General features: G+C 36.2%; 1 protein-coding gene across 4 annotated transcripts in view; it reads left to right on the forward strand.

The window, feature by feature from the left end:
• IMMP2L (inner mitochondrial membrane peptidase subunit 2) overlaps positions 1-15,430 on the forward strand; it is a 468,784-nt gene that overhangs the window by 292,006 nt on the left and 161,348 nt on the right. The gene's annotated exons all lie outside the window — the stretch shown is intronic.

Consider the following 15,430-nt stretch of genomic DNA (forward strand, 5'->3'; position numbering starts at 1 on the left):
CCTCATGGAGGATGGTGAGGAAGGCATCTTCAGAGTGTGTGACAAGTGTATGGAAAGTTTAATTCATCCTTTTCCCCTCCCTTCTTGCTTCTCCTGCCAGTCTCTCCCTTTTCTAGCAATATTCTGAACAGTGTATCATATACTTGGAGAAAAAGGTGACAGTGACCTTCTGCAGGGAACTGTCACACAGGATTGGGTTTGACAGGCTGGGTGGGCGAGGGCTGGTTTTGCTGCTGCCTGAGAGGGAAGATACATTTTGGGTGGAATAACCGGTAGGGACGGTAGTGTAGGAAGAGAAGCATTGCTGGGGAGCTGGGGAGCAAGTGTGCAGACCAGACCCTCAGGCTGTGTGTACAGATTGGCCTTCACAGAGCAGGGGAACACTATCTAAGAAGCCTGTAAACTGCTTTGTGTGAAGGGAAAATCATCTGTAAGTACAGATATTTTACTAATTCATGCTGTTCACTGTTGTAGACACGTCTGGTTTCTCTCATCTTTCCTTTTATTTTTTAAAATAAATAATAAATATGTTTATCATCATACAAGACAGGAAGTGTCTTGGCAGGCCAGGATTCTGAAAATCTTGTGGCAAAAACCAGCATAGGACACCATTTTATTCTTGGCAAACTTTTCAGAGTTCTTTCATGTCTGCTCAGGTGATCAAAGTCTGTTAAAGCAATATCCTCAGTTACTGTTCAGGGTTCCTTCTGCTATCTGTGAAAGCACACAAGTAGAGGATAATGCAATTAGTATCAAATGGAGCACAATGCTTGATGACCTGCTGACATAGTAGATCAGCTTTTGACAAAGAATATCATGTGGAAATATACTCCCTATTAAATTTCTCATTGCTGCTCTTTGCCAAATCCTCATAAGCAGGTCATAACTCCCATTATTACAAGGATTTCTCTCACAGTAGCCATCTATGGTTAATTCAGCCTGACTTCATCTGCAGAGTGGACTCCTGCAGTTAATTGTGGGCATTTTTCCTGAAAGGCTATCTAAGCTAAAAGCAGAAGTTGTGAAGGAAAAAAAGAAAAAGTTAGTTTGTAGCCATGTCCAGTTGTCTTAGCACTGCTTTTTTTAGAAAATGTTTTGTTTTTTTTTTTTTAGAAAATTAACTTTTAGAAAAAACTAATTCATCCCACTTTAATTATTACCTTCTGTGCCTTGACAATAATGGAAAAAAAACATTTATATAGTATGTGGCAATATTTAACAAAAGTAATTAAAAATAATTCCAAATTCAAGACTTGTATTGGCCTCTGTAGATATTTTCTAAATTGTTATGTTGAACTGATTCTCTATTCTTTTTTTTTTTTCTTTTTCTGATTTCTCAACAGAACAAGCTAAATTAGAACGTAAGAATTCAAAGCTATAAACAGTTTGTCTTTTCTATCTGTTTTTAAAAGTAGCAGTAGAAGTTCATTTAGCTTCCAGGAATTTTGCTGCTGATCTTAGCAGACAAAGATCAGCTTGATCTGTTATTTCTTAATCCACACGACATTTGATGATTTTTTTATTAAAGATGTGTGTTACAAATATACGATTTTAAGAGTATACGTTTTGTTGTTATTGGTCTTCCCTTTATCTCACTGCAAATATTTTATTTGCTGTCCTGTGTATTTTTTTTCTTTTTAATCTATTCTAGATTCTTATAAAGTAGATGAAACAATATTTTAAAGAAATTTATCTTTAATCATTTCATATTGAGATGGTTAGAGTAAGCTGAAGTTTGGCTTCCTTTGTAGTCAATGAGGAGAAATTCTCCTCCAAAAGGTGATTCATTCCACTATAATTGTCTGGTATCTTCTGTGCCCTGACAATAACAGACTTAACTCCTCTGGAAGGCTTAGCCTCTTGACCATAGTAGAGGTTAAATGCAAGAAAGTATCAAGCTGTTCAGAAATATCAAGAATGAGATTTTCTCAGCAGGTGCTTGAAGTGGCATTTAGGAAAATGTAAAAAGCAATGTGCTTCTTCTCATTTTTAGGTGATTGAAAAAAACAGACAAAAACTTAGGATTCTTCAGAATCACAATATAGTTTCCTCTCTAAATTAAATAAATTATGTCTATCTAGTATCCCATATGGCAATCTGAGAATGATTTTCAAACATTTGATTACATTTTGTAGTTTTTTGCGCCTTTCTCTGTTGTCTGTTTGAGCAGAAATAAGTCATGTTTTATTTCTAATCAGAGTAGAATATTTGAGCAGCTATGACAATGATGAAATTTGTTTCTTACACTACACCATAATGGTTAACAAAACTGAACATTTTACTGTTGTTGACTTAAGTGTAAAAGACCAGATATTCTCATAGATCGTAATAACTTCCTATTTGATAGACAGAAATTTCTGTGTACGCTTTCTAAAGCAAATGTTAAAGTATAGAGTTTTTCAACCCTTTGGAAAAGGTGAAGATAAGGTGAAATGGCCAGTTAAAACAGCAAGTAATTAATTGAGCCTCTCTGTTAACAGGAAGAAGGTCAAGTGCACATAACTGTTGTGATTACACAGTCTGCATTACAAGCGGCTGAGTCATTTAATCTCAAAGTGGTTAGACTGGAAGGCTATTAAATGTGATATTACTTCAAAATACTAGCTATGCTTGTGAGTTACTATACTATCTTAAAATTTTCAGAGTGAATTGTCATACTGTTTTGCAGTCTACCAATTATTTTTACTCTAATGAAACATTTTAATTATTTTTCAGTTTTTCATTTGCTTTGTTTTTGTTTTTCTTGCCTCACTTTAGCTAATGCTGAAATCTTGAAAAGTTAACTTACTGTCTTATGGAGACATGTTCGATTTTTTCTTTCTCTCTTTTGTCTTGACTTTGCCCTGTAAGTGATTCTGAAAGTTTTTCAGATACATAGTTCTGATTGCTGGATTCAAAAAGGCCTGCTTAATTTTGTCACATGGCAACAGTAGATCTAGTTTCCACAGGGGAAAAGTCCAAAGTTATCCACTAAGAACCAGCTTATTTGTTATAACTTTTCAACATCTCTGTTGAAATAAAGAAAACCTTCTGCAACTGATGTCTCATTTGAAAATGAGGCTGCAGCTATATAGCATGCTGTAGATAGACCAGGGAAAACTGAATTTCACTGAAAGTGTGCAGATCATAGAATCGTAGAATCATTCAGGCTGGAAAAGACCTCTAAGATCATCTATGCCAACCTTTAACTTAGTACTGACAATTCCACCACTAAGCCATGCTACTAAGCACCATATCTACACATTTCTTGAAGACCTCCAGGGATGGTGACTCAACCACTTCCCTGGGCAGCTGATTCCAATGATGAACAACCCTTTCAGTAAAGAAATTTCTCCTAATAATCCAACTAAGACAACCTAGTGCAACTTGAGGCCATTTTCCCTCATCTTATCACTTGGTGCTTGGGAGAAGAGCCCGCTCCCCACTTCATTACAACCTCCTTTAAGGTAATTGTAAAGTACAATAAGGTCTCCCCTGAGCCTTCTCTTTTCCAAGCTAAACAACCCCAGCTCCCTCAGCCACTCCTCATAAGATTTGCTCTCTAAATCCTTTGCCAGCTTTGTTGCCCTTTGGACATGCTCCAGCACCTTGATGTCCTTCTCGTACTGAGGGGCCCAACACGGTATTCAAGGTGTGGCCTTACCAGAGACAAAAACCAGGGGACAGTCACTTCCCTAGTCCTGCTGACCACGCTATTTCTGATCCTTATTCTTTTTCTCCTGAATTTATCTTAGAGATCTCTGCTAAATAGCATCTGGTACCAGGAAATGCATTATGGATGTGTATTTACCATGAAATCTACTTTTTTTCCTGAATGTATTATCTTTGGAGAGATACTTTCCTGCTCTGTTGGAAGACTCAAGACTAAATCAGAATGTAGAGAGGAACTAAAGCTCTCTGTGGCATGGGGGGCGGTGAGAAGGGGAGAGAATTGTGAATATCCAAGAACTGCAGATCTTGAGGCAGTTGTTTACGTGTCCTATGTATTCACAGAATCACAGAATCGTCTAGGTTGGAAGAGACCTCCAAGATCACCCAGTCCAACCTCTTACCTAATACTAACAAGTCCTCCACTAAACCATATCACTAGACTTAACATCTAAACGTCTCTTAAAGACCTCCAGGGATGGTGACTCAACCACTTCCCTGGGCAGCCTATTCTAATGCCTAACAACCCTTTCAGTAAAGAAGTTCTTCCTAATATCCAACCTAAACCTCCCCTGGCACAACTTTAGCCCATTCCCCCTTGTCCTATCACCAGGCACATGGGAGAATAGACCAACCCCCACCTCGCTACAGCCTCCTTTAAGGTACCTGTAGAGAGCGATGAGGTCGCCCCTGAGCCTCCTCTTCTCCAGGCTGAACAAGCCCAGCTCCCTCAGCTGCACCTCGTAAGACTTGTTCTCCAGACCCCTCACCAGCTTTGTTGCCCTTCTCTGGACTCTCTCGAGCACCTCCATGTCCCTCTTGTAGCGAGGGGCACAAAACTGAACACAGTACTCAAGGTGCGGCCTCACCAGAGCCGAGTACAGGGGGACAATCACTTCCCTAGTCCTGCTGGCCACGCTGCTTCTTATACAAGCCAGGATGCTGTTGGCCTTCTTGGCCACCTGAGCACACTGCTGGCTCATATTCAGCTGCCTATCAACCAGTACTCCCAGGTCCTTCTCTGCCAGGCAGCTTTCTAACCACTCATCTCCCAGCCTGTAGTGCTGTTTGGGGTTGTTGCACCCCAAGTGCAGGACCCGGCACTTGGCCATGTTGAACTTCATACAGTTGACCTCAGCCCATCGGTCCAGCCTATCCAGATCCTCCTGCAGAGCCTTCCTACCCACGAGCAGATCGACACACGCACCTAACTTGGTGTCGTCTGCAAACTTACTGAGGGTGCACTCAATCCCCTCATCCAGATCATCGATAAAGATATTGAAGAGGACTGGCCCCAGTACTGAGCCCTGGGGGACTCCACTAGTGACTGGCCTCCAACTGGATTTGACTCCATTCACCACAACTCTTTGGGCCCAGCTATCAAACCAGTTTTTAACCCAACGAAGCGTACGCCAGTCCAAGCCACGAGCAGCCAGTTTTTCTGAGGAGAATGTTGTGGGAAACAGTGTCAAAAGCCTTACTGAAGTCAAGATAGATCATATCCACAGCCTTTCCCTCATCCACTAAGCATGTCACTTTGTCATAGAAGGAGATCAGGTTTGTCAAGCAGGACCTGCCCTTCATAAACCCATGCTGACTGGGCCTGATCGCCTGCTTGCCCTGCAAGTGCCACGTGATGACACTCAAAATAATCTGCTCCATGAGCTTCCCTGGCACTGAGGTCAAACTGACAGGCCTATAGTTCCCCAGGTCTACCCTCCGACCCTTCTTGTAGATGGGCGTCACATTTGCTAGCTGCCAGTCAACTGGGACCTCCCCCGATAGCCAGGACTGCCGATAAATGATGGAAAGCGGCTTGGCCAGCTCCTCCGCCAGTTCTCTCAGTACCCTCGGGTGGATCCCATCCGGCCCCATCGACTTGCGTACATCCAAGTGCTGTAGCAGGTCGCCAACCATTTCCTCGTGGATAGTGAGGGCCACATCCTGCTCCCCATCCCCTTCCACCAGCTCAGGGCACTGGGTATCCAGAGAACAACCGGTATTGCCGCTAAAGACTGAGGCAAAGGCGGCATTAAGCACCTCAGCTTTTTCCTCATCCCATTCCATGGCTATATGGCAAAGCATATGACTGCTTCACTGGGACTTTACGTTTTATGATATTCAGATTGTTATTTCTGTGTAGAGTGTGCTTAAAATTCCCCATGAAGTTTCAGGGATGCTTTGCTTTAGTTGCTGTGAAGTTTAAAAACTAGTAAATCTAAAATACTATCTTTCCAACAGTACGTGCTTGCAATCTAAAATTGTTACAAAACACTACTTTGTGTGAAATAATAAATATTTTTTGGCAGTCAGTGATTTTTAACAGAGGTTTGACTAATAAATGCTAATACAATGTGGAGTTAAATTAAGAATTACAGGACATTATTAGAAATATAATTTTCCTTGTATTTTTAATTATATCATTGTACATATTTTCCAGTGGAGCTGCTGAACAAATCAAGCATCACTGGAACTTATGCTTAACCAGTTGGTGCAACTGCTATCTTGAAGTACTTATTTTGTAAATTATGGATGAAAAAATGGTAAATGCTCAAAATGTCTCACAACAGAGGGAATTCAGGAACAACTGAAGAACGTTTTCCATTCCTGTCATTATCTGTTAACATTGTGAAAATTATGTATGATTTCTGTATAATATTTCAGTTTGAAAAAATTTCTAAACTATAGAGTTTCCTTTAAATTTATAATACTGTTTAAGGTCAAAAGGTGCAAACATTGCTGACAGGCAAGCATGGACTGAAACGTTTTTTATAGTGTGGAATACCATTTTGAAAATGCCTCTTCAGCAGCTGAAGGGGAAGAAAGACAAAGGGGAAAATGCAAATAATTTCAAAATTTGCAATACATTTTCAGTATTTAAAAGAAACAAAGAGAAGGGCCTTAAGAAAGTCTTATCTGAACAAAATGATCACAAGGCTTATTCTCACTCTATCAGTAGAAACTAAAATATGGTTAAAGTTAGTCAATTCAGAATTAGGATTTGTCAAGCAAACGTGGAAGCTCTTACCAATAAAATTACAAAATGATTAGGTAAAGGCAATTTTGATGATAGCAATAATATAGAATATATGTTTTCATTAAGACTATTTTTTACTACCACATAATATCCTGATGTAGAAGCTTGCCTTTTATGTAATAAATGTAGGCCATAACATTGTAAATTGGCTTAGTTCAACTGTGAAGATGTATGGTAATATTTCTATCAGATGGCTTTGTGATCCAAAGTCAAGTACTCGTTTTTTTTTGTCAGTTATCTTCATAATCATTGGTTAAGCCTGTGAAGAACATAGAGATAGACAGGGCAGTAAATAAAGCATCCCAGTTGTTATAGCATGGCCTGACTCGATCACCTGGTTACAATAGATATATATCACTTTACAGAATGTGAAGTACAAGTAGTAATCAAAACATATTGGTTAACTGTTTTAGCAAGCAGTTTACTCAGAGAAGAGTTTAGATGTTACTTTTTGTATCCTCTTAACATCAGTTCCTACTATGAAAAAGATGAGCTTATTGCCTGAATATATGAAATTAATGGAAAATAAAAAAGAAAAAAAGGAAAGAATTTTTGCATTAAGCCAACATAATAATGCTAGATTACTCTCCTAAATTTATTGTTAAGTATAGTAGTAAAGCTGGCTGAATCTTCTCATGTTTGTGTGCCATGAAGAAATTGTAAATGTTGGAGAAAGTTTGAAGCCTGGTCATAAAAATGATTCTGGAATTGGAAAACTAACTGTATGCTAAGGAGCTTAAGGAGCTGATGTATCCAAGAGAAATCTAAGAAAATTGTTGTGCCCAAATCTTTCTGCATGAAGAAGAAATAAAACATTGAGGGTTTTTCTGCCTTGGAGGAGAAGGCATGAACTTGAAAGTGAAGTTGCATAAATTCCATTTTGAATGCAGATGCGATTTCCTAATAGGAAGGATAATTAAACTTTGAAATAATTTATCTGGATGATAGACTCATTGTCATTCAGAATGTTTGAGATGATTCTATAACCGTCTATACAATGCTTTATGGTAGAATTAGGTACTGTTCAAAAAGACAAGCAAAAAGTGATCCATAGGCATTCATTAAGATGATCAGTATGATCTCTTTCGGCATGCAGAACCTGCACATTGTTGTTTTTTAAGGTATCAGAATCATGATTCTTCATATATTTGAATGGGACCAAAGGCTCTGCATAGTTACAAGTACAAAATAGCATATGTTGGAAGGCATCACTGTTGATCATTTATGCCTACCAACCACTCAAAGCAAGGTCTGCTATGAAGTTAGGTCAGACTTCTGAGAGCCTTGTCCAGTCAAGCTCTGAGCATCTCTGAGTTTCTGTACTGCTGCTTAACCACATGCAGTGTGATTTTTTTTTAATTTTTTTTTTTTCTGGTGTCCATCTGGAATTTCCCTTGCTGCAACTCATGCTGTTTCCTTTCCTCTTTCTGTTGTGCACTTCTCAGAAAAGTCTGACTCTTTTCTTTCTAATCACCAATCAGATAGTTGAGAGCAGTAATTAAACCTTTTTCTTCATCTCTCATCTGCACAAACCCAGTTCCATAAGCCACTGCTGTTACATTACTCTTCTGTTACTATTTTTTTGGTGGCTCTTCACTATATCCGGTTTGTCAATATCTGTTCTGGTGGGTCCATACTGAGCACAGATACTGGTCCTGATTACTGGAAACATCTATTGCAGCAATTTTACACGATAGAATATGGCAGCAGGAATGACAGCAAAAAAATAAATAAGTGCGGTCAGTTTTTTTTCCCCTGTTATTATACTGTCCTATTTTCCACAACATAAAAATTGTCTCAGAATCTGTGATATTATTAGTTAAATATTATGTTTATTGTTGTATTCGGTATCTGCTGAAAGAAATAAAATATTCACTGACGAGGTAAAAAAAATTAAGTTTAAGTCAAAGTATTAATTGTGATCTTTCTCTGCATAAAGAATTATGGAATTAAAACAAAACTTATGGATTGGGAAAAAGTGAATTGAACATATTAAAATGTTTTGATTTAGAAAATATGTGCATATATTAGGTAAATTTGTATTCTTATACAACTTTTATAAATAGATCTGCTGGATCTGTTTTATCCTAGCTATTGTACTAGGAGTGATGAAAGAATGGATATTGCTACGTATTTCCCACTGTACAGAGCTTAAGCATCAGCTACTATGCTGACAATGGGAAGCTCCTTCTTCATTGACCAAGGGCACAGATCTTGTTTTTGATGATAAACATCTTTATGTAGTGTATGATTCAACCAAGTAGAACACCCTGTTTGTCTTATTAAGCAAAGCCAGCAAATAAAGATGAGATAGCTACTACCTCTGTTTTTACTCTTCCTCCAAGTATGGTTTAAAAATAAAGCCACCAAAATTGTACTTTGAATTGTACCCAATTCTGTAGGTATATTAGTGCCATTTATTTTGGGCTCCAACTACATTTTAGTTACTGCTCTGGCTATTTTCTGGATCCCCAGAAGGCTCAAGAAGGAGATAAACAACTAATTTTTCTTCCTGCAGCAGGTTTGGAAATGCACAGAAGTGTAAACTGTAACCATATTGGAATTTTCAAATCAGACAGGAATGAATTTTGGGAAATGAAGAGGTCATTGAATGGATGGCTTTGAATCACAGCTTTAGATTAAGATCTCAAAAGTTCCCCCTTCATCCTGTTTTCTGGAATTGAAACCTTATTATCTAGCATTAATGACGTGAATCAAAGCGGAAATGATGTTTGTGAAGGAGATGGCCTCCATTATTTGAGTCTTTTCATGCTATAACAAAACAGTGTTCATTGTTTCAGTCACTTCCATATAAATGGTAATCAAATCACATAAATCTCGATCTGAAGTAAACTGAATAATCTGAAGGCAAACTTCTATCTGCTGCCTAAACGTCTTCCTTTGATCTCATAGAAAAATAAAACCATGTGCTAACAGTAATATGTATATATATGCATGTAAATAGATACATTTAAACACAACACAAACTTCAGGCACCTTTCACTTCAACTTTTTAATAAATACCATTCAATGGCCTGTTTTGTAAAATGCTCACAGTATCAAAATTCAAAGAATTTTCAAAAGTGAGCACAAAGAAACTAAACAGGTTGACTAAGATAATGGATAGGTAAAATTAAACTTCTAGATCATCAAAGTATTCAATTCAAGCTGTTTAAAACATATTAGCTGCTTTTTCATGATGAGTTCACGGTATAACATCTTTTCCCAGCACATGCACCTAGAAACTCTGAGTGCTCGTTCAAGGAAGAAACTAGTGAAGTAGTATGAAGTAGTATTTATTTAGTTAAATTTTATAGCTATTCAAGTCAAATTTTTGTCTTCTGATGATAGCTATTGTGCTAATATGTGTTGAAAAGTATAATTGTTTATAATTGCTTTTGGTGTGTCTGCTGTGTGAGCATCAAACATTGTGTTTGAACATTATCTGGGATCAGTGGATTCCTTTTTTATTTATTACAGAGACAGCATGCTTGGCAGGGAATGATATCATATAGTATTTGGGTACACATGTTAATATATCCCTTTGGGGAGTAGAAATGAATTAACTGTTTTCCTTCACTTACTTTGCTGGGATCTTAGGGTATAGCCCAAAGAGTACTCCCTCTAGAAAAGCCTGTAGAAGCTTCAGGTCTAAGCTCTTTAACATGATTTGCTGTGAGCACTTTTGAGAAGAATATAGTTAGACAAATCAAAGGGTTAAGTAACACATACAAAAAGTAGAATTGCTATGTTAATTTAATTATAGATCAAATTTTAATTAGCTAACGGAGCAGTTATATAAAATTGTGCTAAGCAATATCCATTAGAGTAAATAAATAATCCAAATGATGGAAGGGGAAAAGTTTTGAAGTAATATTGTGACTGAAGTACTCAGATATTCAGTCAGGAAAGCAAGCCTTCAGAGAGTCATCAGCCTTCCTCCAATTGTTTTTCCAGGTAAATATGTTCTGTAGTACTGCTATCCTACACTGTACGTTCCCCAATACAAGAATGAACATAGAAGAATGCATGCTTGTATAAACTGATGTATGTGTACTTGTTCGTGTGTGTATGTATGTATATATTTATGTTTTCTGTAGGAGTGTATGTTTAAATAAAAACATAATCAATGTTTCAGTTTTAGTGGAGTAGAGGTAATAACTCTAAAAGGTTGTCAGTACTTTCCTGAAATAGAACAAGGTCTTACTTTCGAACAGAGAAGCAACTGTTATACCCCTCCCCAATAAACTACCTCTTCTTATAAACTTGTCAATTATCAGTATATTTCAGACTCTGATTTTGGGGATGTACCACTTTAAAAACCTAGCTGTAGCTGTCTCACCAGTCTTCCTTTTCTCAGTATTTTCTTTCTATGATGATATGCAGTATCTTTAGCTCTGAAATTATTTTATTTATTTATTTATTTATTTATTCAGTAATAAGGAAATTGAGCTCTTTATAGCTCTACTTCTAAAGCATATCTTTTAACTTTTGAATCTAATGTGTGTGTAAGCAGGAGAAGGTTCCTATGTATTCTCCTTTTTCTTTTTTCTTTTCTTTCTTTCTTTATTTATTTATTTTTTCCCACCAGTATCAGTTGGAGAGAGAAAAGTGCCAGAATACTGTGTAGGCTGGAGATTAGAATATTGTATCTTAAAGCACTTGCTGATGATGCATAAGACATTTGAATCTGCCCTAATTGCTGGCGTGATCCACCTTCTCTTCTACTTAACCTAACTCGCTTATTTCCTTTTCAAACAAGTTGCCCAACATGACAGGCTTTAATCCAAAGTTAATGATGTCCTGATGGCATAGGCATTTGTTTTTCTTCTTTTACTGTAGTGGAATTCCTCATTAGTTTTTAATTAAAGCTGTGTGTAGATGATGGCTCTACAGCTGAAAGAGTAAGGCAAACATACAGGTTTAGGATATCCAGCTAGGTTTAGGAGAAGGCTAGGATTATTACTAGAAATTAATCAGGTTGCTTATACTGAGTTGCTAAGGCTGCATCTGGAAAACTGAATACAAATAGATACCACATGTCTAATGTTCCCTTGGTATTTATTTTTTACCTCAAAGCTCTGAATCTGGATTTTGTCATCATGATTCATGACTTTGTGAATGAGGCTGGGATTTCTGCATTGCACCGTGCATAAGCTTACTTTTAGGAACAAATTAGAAATTGTTGCTAAGGCAGAGTGAAATGTCCCATCAACAAATGGTGTTTCAGAGAGGATGTTTCTCCTTTGTTCTGTTATTTGCAGCCAGCCATCAGGTGACCTGTAGGTGAAGTTTAAAGAATTGTTTTGACAGATAAAAATCTAAAATATTTATCAGTCTTGGATGCTACAGAGATCATTACTTTCTTTTTGTATTACAGTGTTTGTTCTTCTGAGGTGCTTGAAAAAAAAAATAGTTCAGCTTAAATAGAAGCTGTTAACAATGAATTATCATCAAACTTGAGAGACACACTGCTAGACTTGCCTGTTCTACTTTTCTTCACAAAAAAAAGGAAAAGTGACTATAAGTGGAGTAGAATTCAATCTGTATTTAGCAAGTGGATTTATTTTCCAGAGATGTTTTTCCTAGTGCATTCCTGATGTGTTGCTACCTGCTACTTAAGCATTAGTATTTGTAATGTGCTTGAGATTTTCATAGTCATCCTGACTGTTTCTACTTGCTCTGTTGTCCCTAATTCATGCATAGTGAGAAACGATTTTATGTAAATGAGAAAGTATATTTACTAGGGAAAATATGGACTTAACTGTTTTAGAGAACGATTTAGAAAATGGTTAAGATGTGTCCAAACTGACTCCTCTGTGAAACACAAGATCTGGATCTGGCTGTTAAGTGTATGAATGGTTGTTATTAATTCATATTAATGATATTTATATCTTCTGAATGCCATCTTTGGGAGAAAAATATTCATTGTGTGTTAGAAATCTCATTTCTTCCCACACAATATTGTTTGAAATGAACTTGTCTGAACGTGACCTTTTATGTAAGGAGAATGAAGAAACAGTGTAATTTAGGAGCAGTGCAAAGAAGTAGATCAACAGTTTCTTTCATTTTTTCATCTATTTCCTTCTGTTTTGAACAAATCCCATTTTCAAATATTATTTTTTCTTATCTCATGCAGATATTAGTGAGAGAGGAGTACTAAATGATTACTGGTTGTTTGTTTCTTTCCCCACTTTATTGTTTAATTTTATCTATAGCTGAATATGGTGAAATTTCAAAGACAGAAATTGCCTATGTCTGCATGTTATTGTTATTTCCATAATCAGTGAAATCCCACTGTTAAACTAAGCACCTTTCAGGAAGGTCCATCATTTCAGAACTAGTCTCTCTCACCTCCTGTTTATTTATTGTGGCTCTTGAACAAAGCATTCTGATCTCCTGTTGAAAATCCTTGATTTAAAAGTGGTTGTGAGCCTGCTACTCCCTCTCTTACCATTCCTTTGCCATTTTCATGACTTTGAATCAAAATGTTAATATAAAGTTTATTTTAAATTATTCTGGCTTCAAATATTAAAAATATTCATGAGTTATAATAACTATCTACAAGGAATTCCTTGAAGTCTTTTTGATAAATTATGTGTTTTGGTTAAATATGTCATTAGTAGCAGAAAAGTACCCATACTTTAGAACTCATATCTCAGAGACATGTTTAGTCTTCCTCAAAGACGTGAGGTGTTGTTTTGGTGTTGTTGGTTTTTTTTGTTTGTTTGTTTGTGTGTTTCAGAATGAAGGCAAATTAAGGGAGATGTTAGTACTTTCACTACAATATGTAAGTACTAATCAGGTGTAAATGCTAACATGGGACATTTCAAAGAACCTTTGAAAGTAAAGTGTTAAAACAGGACAGAATTTTGAAAGAGTGAACCTAAAATTTGTTTACATTCAGTCTTTAACAAATGCACAATTCATCACAAACACTAGGTGTTATTTCCATTAGTTAAATTTTTACAGGAAAATGCTAAAATCTGAGTATACGTGTATAAATGATAATTAACAATGAAATAGTTTTTACAAGTATTTTAAATGTAGAATAGCATGTAATAATAAAACATTCTTATTTAGGCTGCCTCTAATTTAGAATGAGAGAAGGCCAACGCCTGCTAGAGCGTGCACTGAAACCTGCTAGGAAGCAGCATGAGAAAGTGCTGTGGATCCTCCAGATATTTGAATCATATGAACATCTAAAACTTGATTAATTCTGCCCAAAACTGAAATGTAAAAATATTACAAAAATGTGTATTCTCAGCCTGAGATGAAAGAGAAGAGTAAACTGGAATATACAGCTCTTTGGGTAAAATTTATACTAAATAAAATCTTACTGTAAATGTTTCACAAAAATGACTTGAAAATTCCAGTGCTGACTAGGGAATCAAAGTATGGTCCTTATTCATGTTCACTGTTCCACACTGCTTTGTGAAAATAGGGTTTTCAGGTTTTTTAAACTGTAAAGTGAAAATATCAGTTCTTTTGAAATTCAAAATTATGCTCCTTTAATTTTATTTCATTACATTGAAATATAAATATATTGCAAATATATTGACACAAAAGTAAAACTATTGAAACATTTGGAATACTTTCTGAATTCAAATTAAAAAATTATTTTTGAATTCACCTGAAACAATTTTTCTTTTTAACTTTTGGAAGTGAAAGTGAACTGCAAATACCTGTAGTCTTGAAGTCACTAAAAGCAATTGTTTTAATCTCAGCTTTGCTTTTTAAGAAAATGTAGTCTTAGTGTGCTACCTCTTGACCAGAGGTGAGCTCAAATTTACATTGTGAAGATGGCATGGCCAATGTTTTCAGGCATAAATCCTGTAATATACACGTTTGTTATTGCATTGCTAGCAGGCTGTACTTGGAGTCTAATATAAAGAACCCAAGCATCAGCAGAAAATCAAAAAATTCACTGCCTTTTCAATATACAAGCAGCAGATAAAAAGGTTTTTTAAAATAACATAAAAACACTCTACTAAGTTTGCATAGTTAAATAATTAAAAGTTAAAAATGAAAGAAAATGACGTAAAGTGTGTAGGAAAGAAAGTCCTTGGTGCACATGGGTCTACGTTAGTCTATCATTAAACTGAAATAGAATAACACTTCTAGGGTTCCTATCTGTTAATCTTCCTATCTCTTAATATACATTCAGAAAGTTGGACTATTCAGACTGGGCATGCAACTTCAACTTTGTTTTTTGTAATACTATGTAATGCATGATCATAATCCACTCAATGTAATATATTCATATATTTCATAACTTGAAGTGAAAGCTTGGTATTATATTAAGAATCCTTGATAGTTGGAGAAAATTTTACTTGTCTTTTTAAACCGTCCACAATTCCCTAGGCAAGATTTAACTAAATTAGTGATAAATATCAATATAACATAGGGATTTTTTTTTCCCCAAAGTGAATGAATGACATTCATGTTTAAACACAATATGATGTTACAGTTTCATGGAGAATTTGGGTTTTAACATATGAATCTATTTGCAAAGGTACCCTCTTCTTCAATAGTGGGACATTTTATTGCTAATGATGTGAAGTATATTTTTCATGATAAAAGGTATGTTGATTATTGTAGTGTTCGTATGCAGGTCATTTTTCAGCATCTGCTCTTCAATGATGGTTTGCAATGAGAATGATTACAGTAGCTTCACTTCAGGATGGAACATCATGATTGATGCTATATCAAGGAGAACTTGGAATCTCCTAATGACTTTAATAG

Source organism: Cygnus olor, chromosome 1 (genome assembly GCF_009769625.2).
Source record: "Cygnus olor isolate bCygOlo1 chromosome 1, bCygOlo1.pri.v2, whole genome shotgun sequence".
In the NCBI taxonomy this organism is placed as follows: domain Eukaryota; kingdom Metazoa; phylum Chordata; class Aves; order Anseriformes; family Anatidae; genus Cygnus; species Cygnus olor.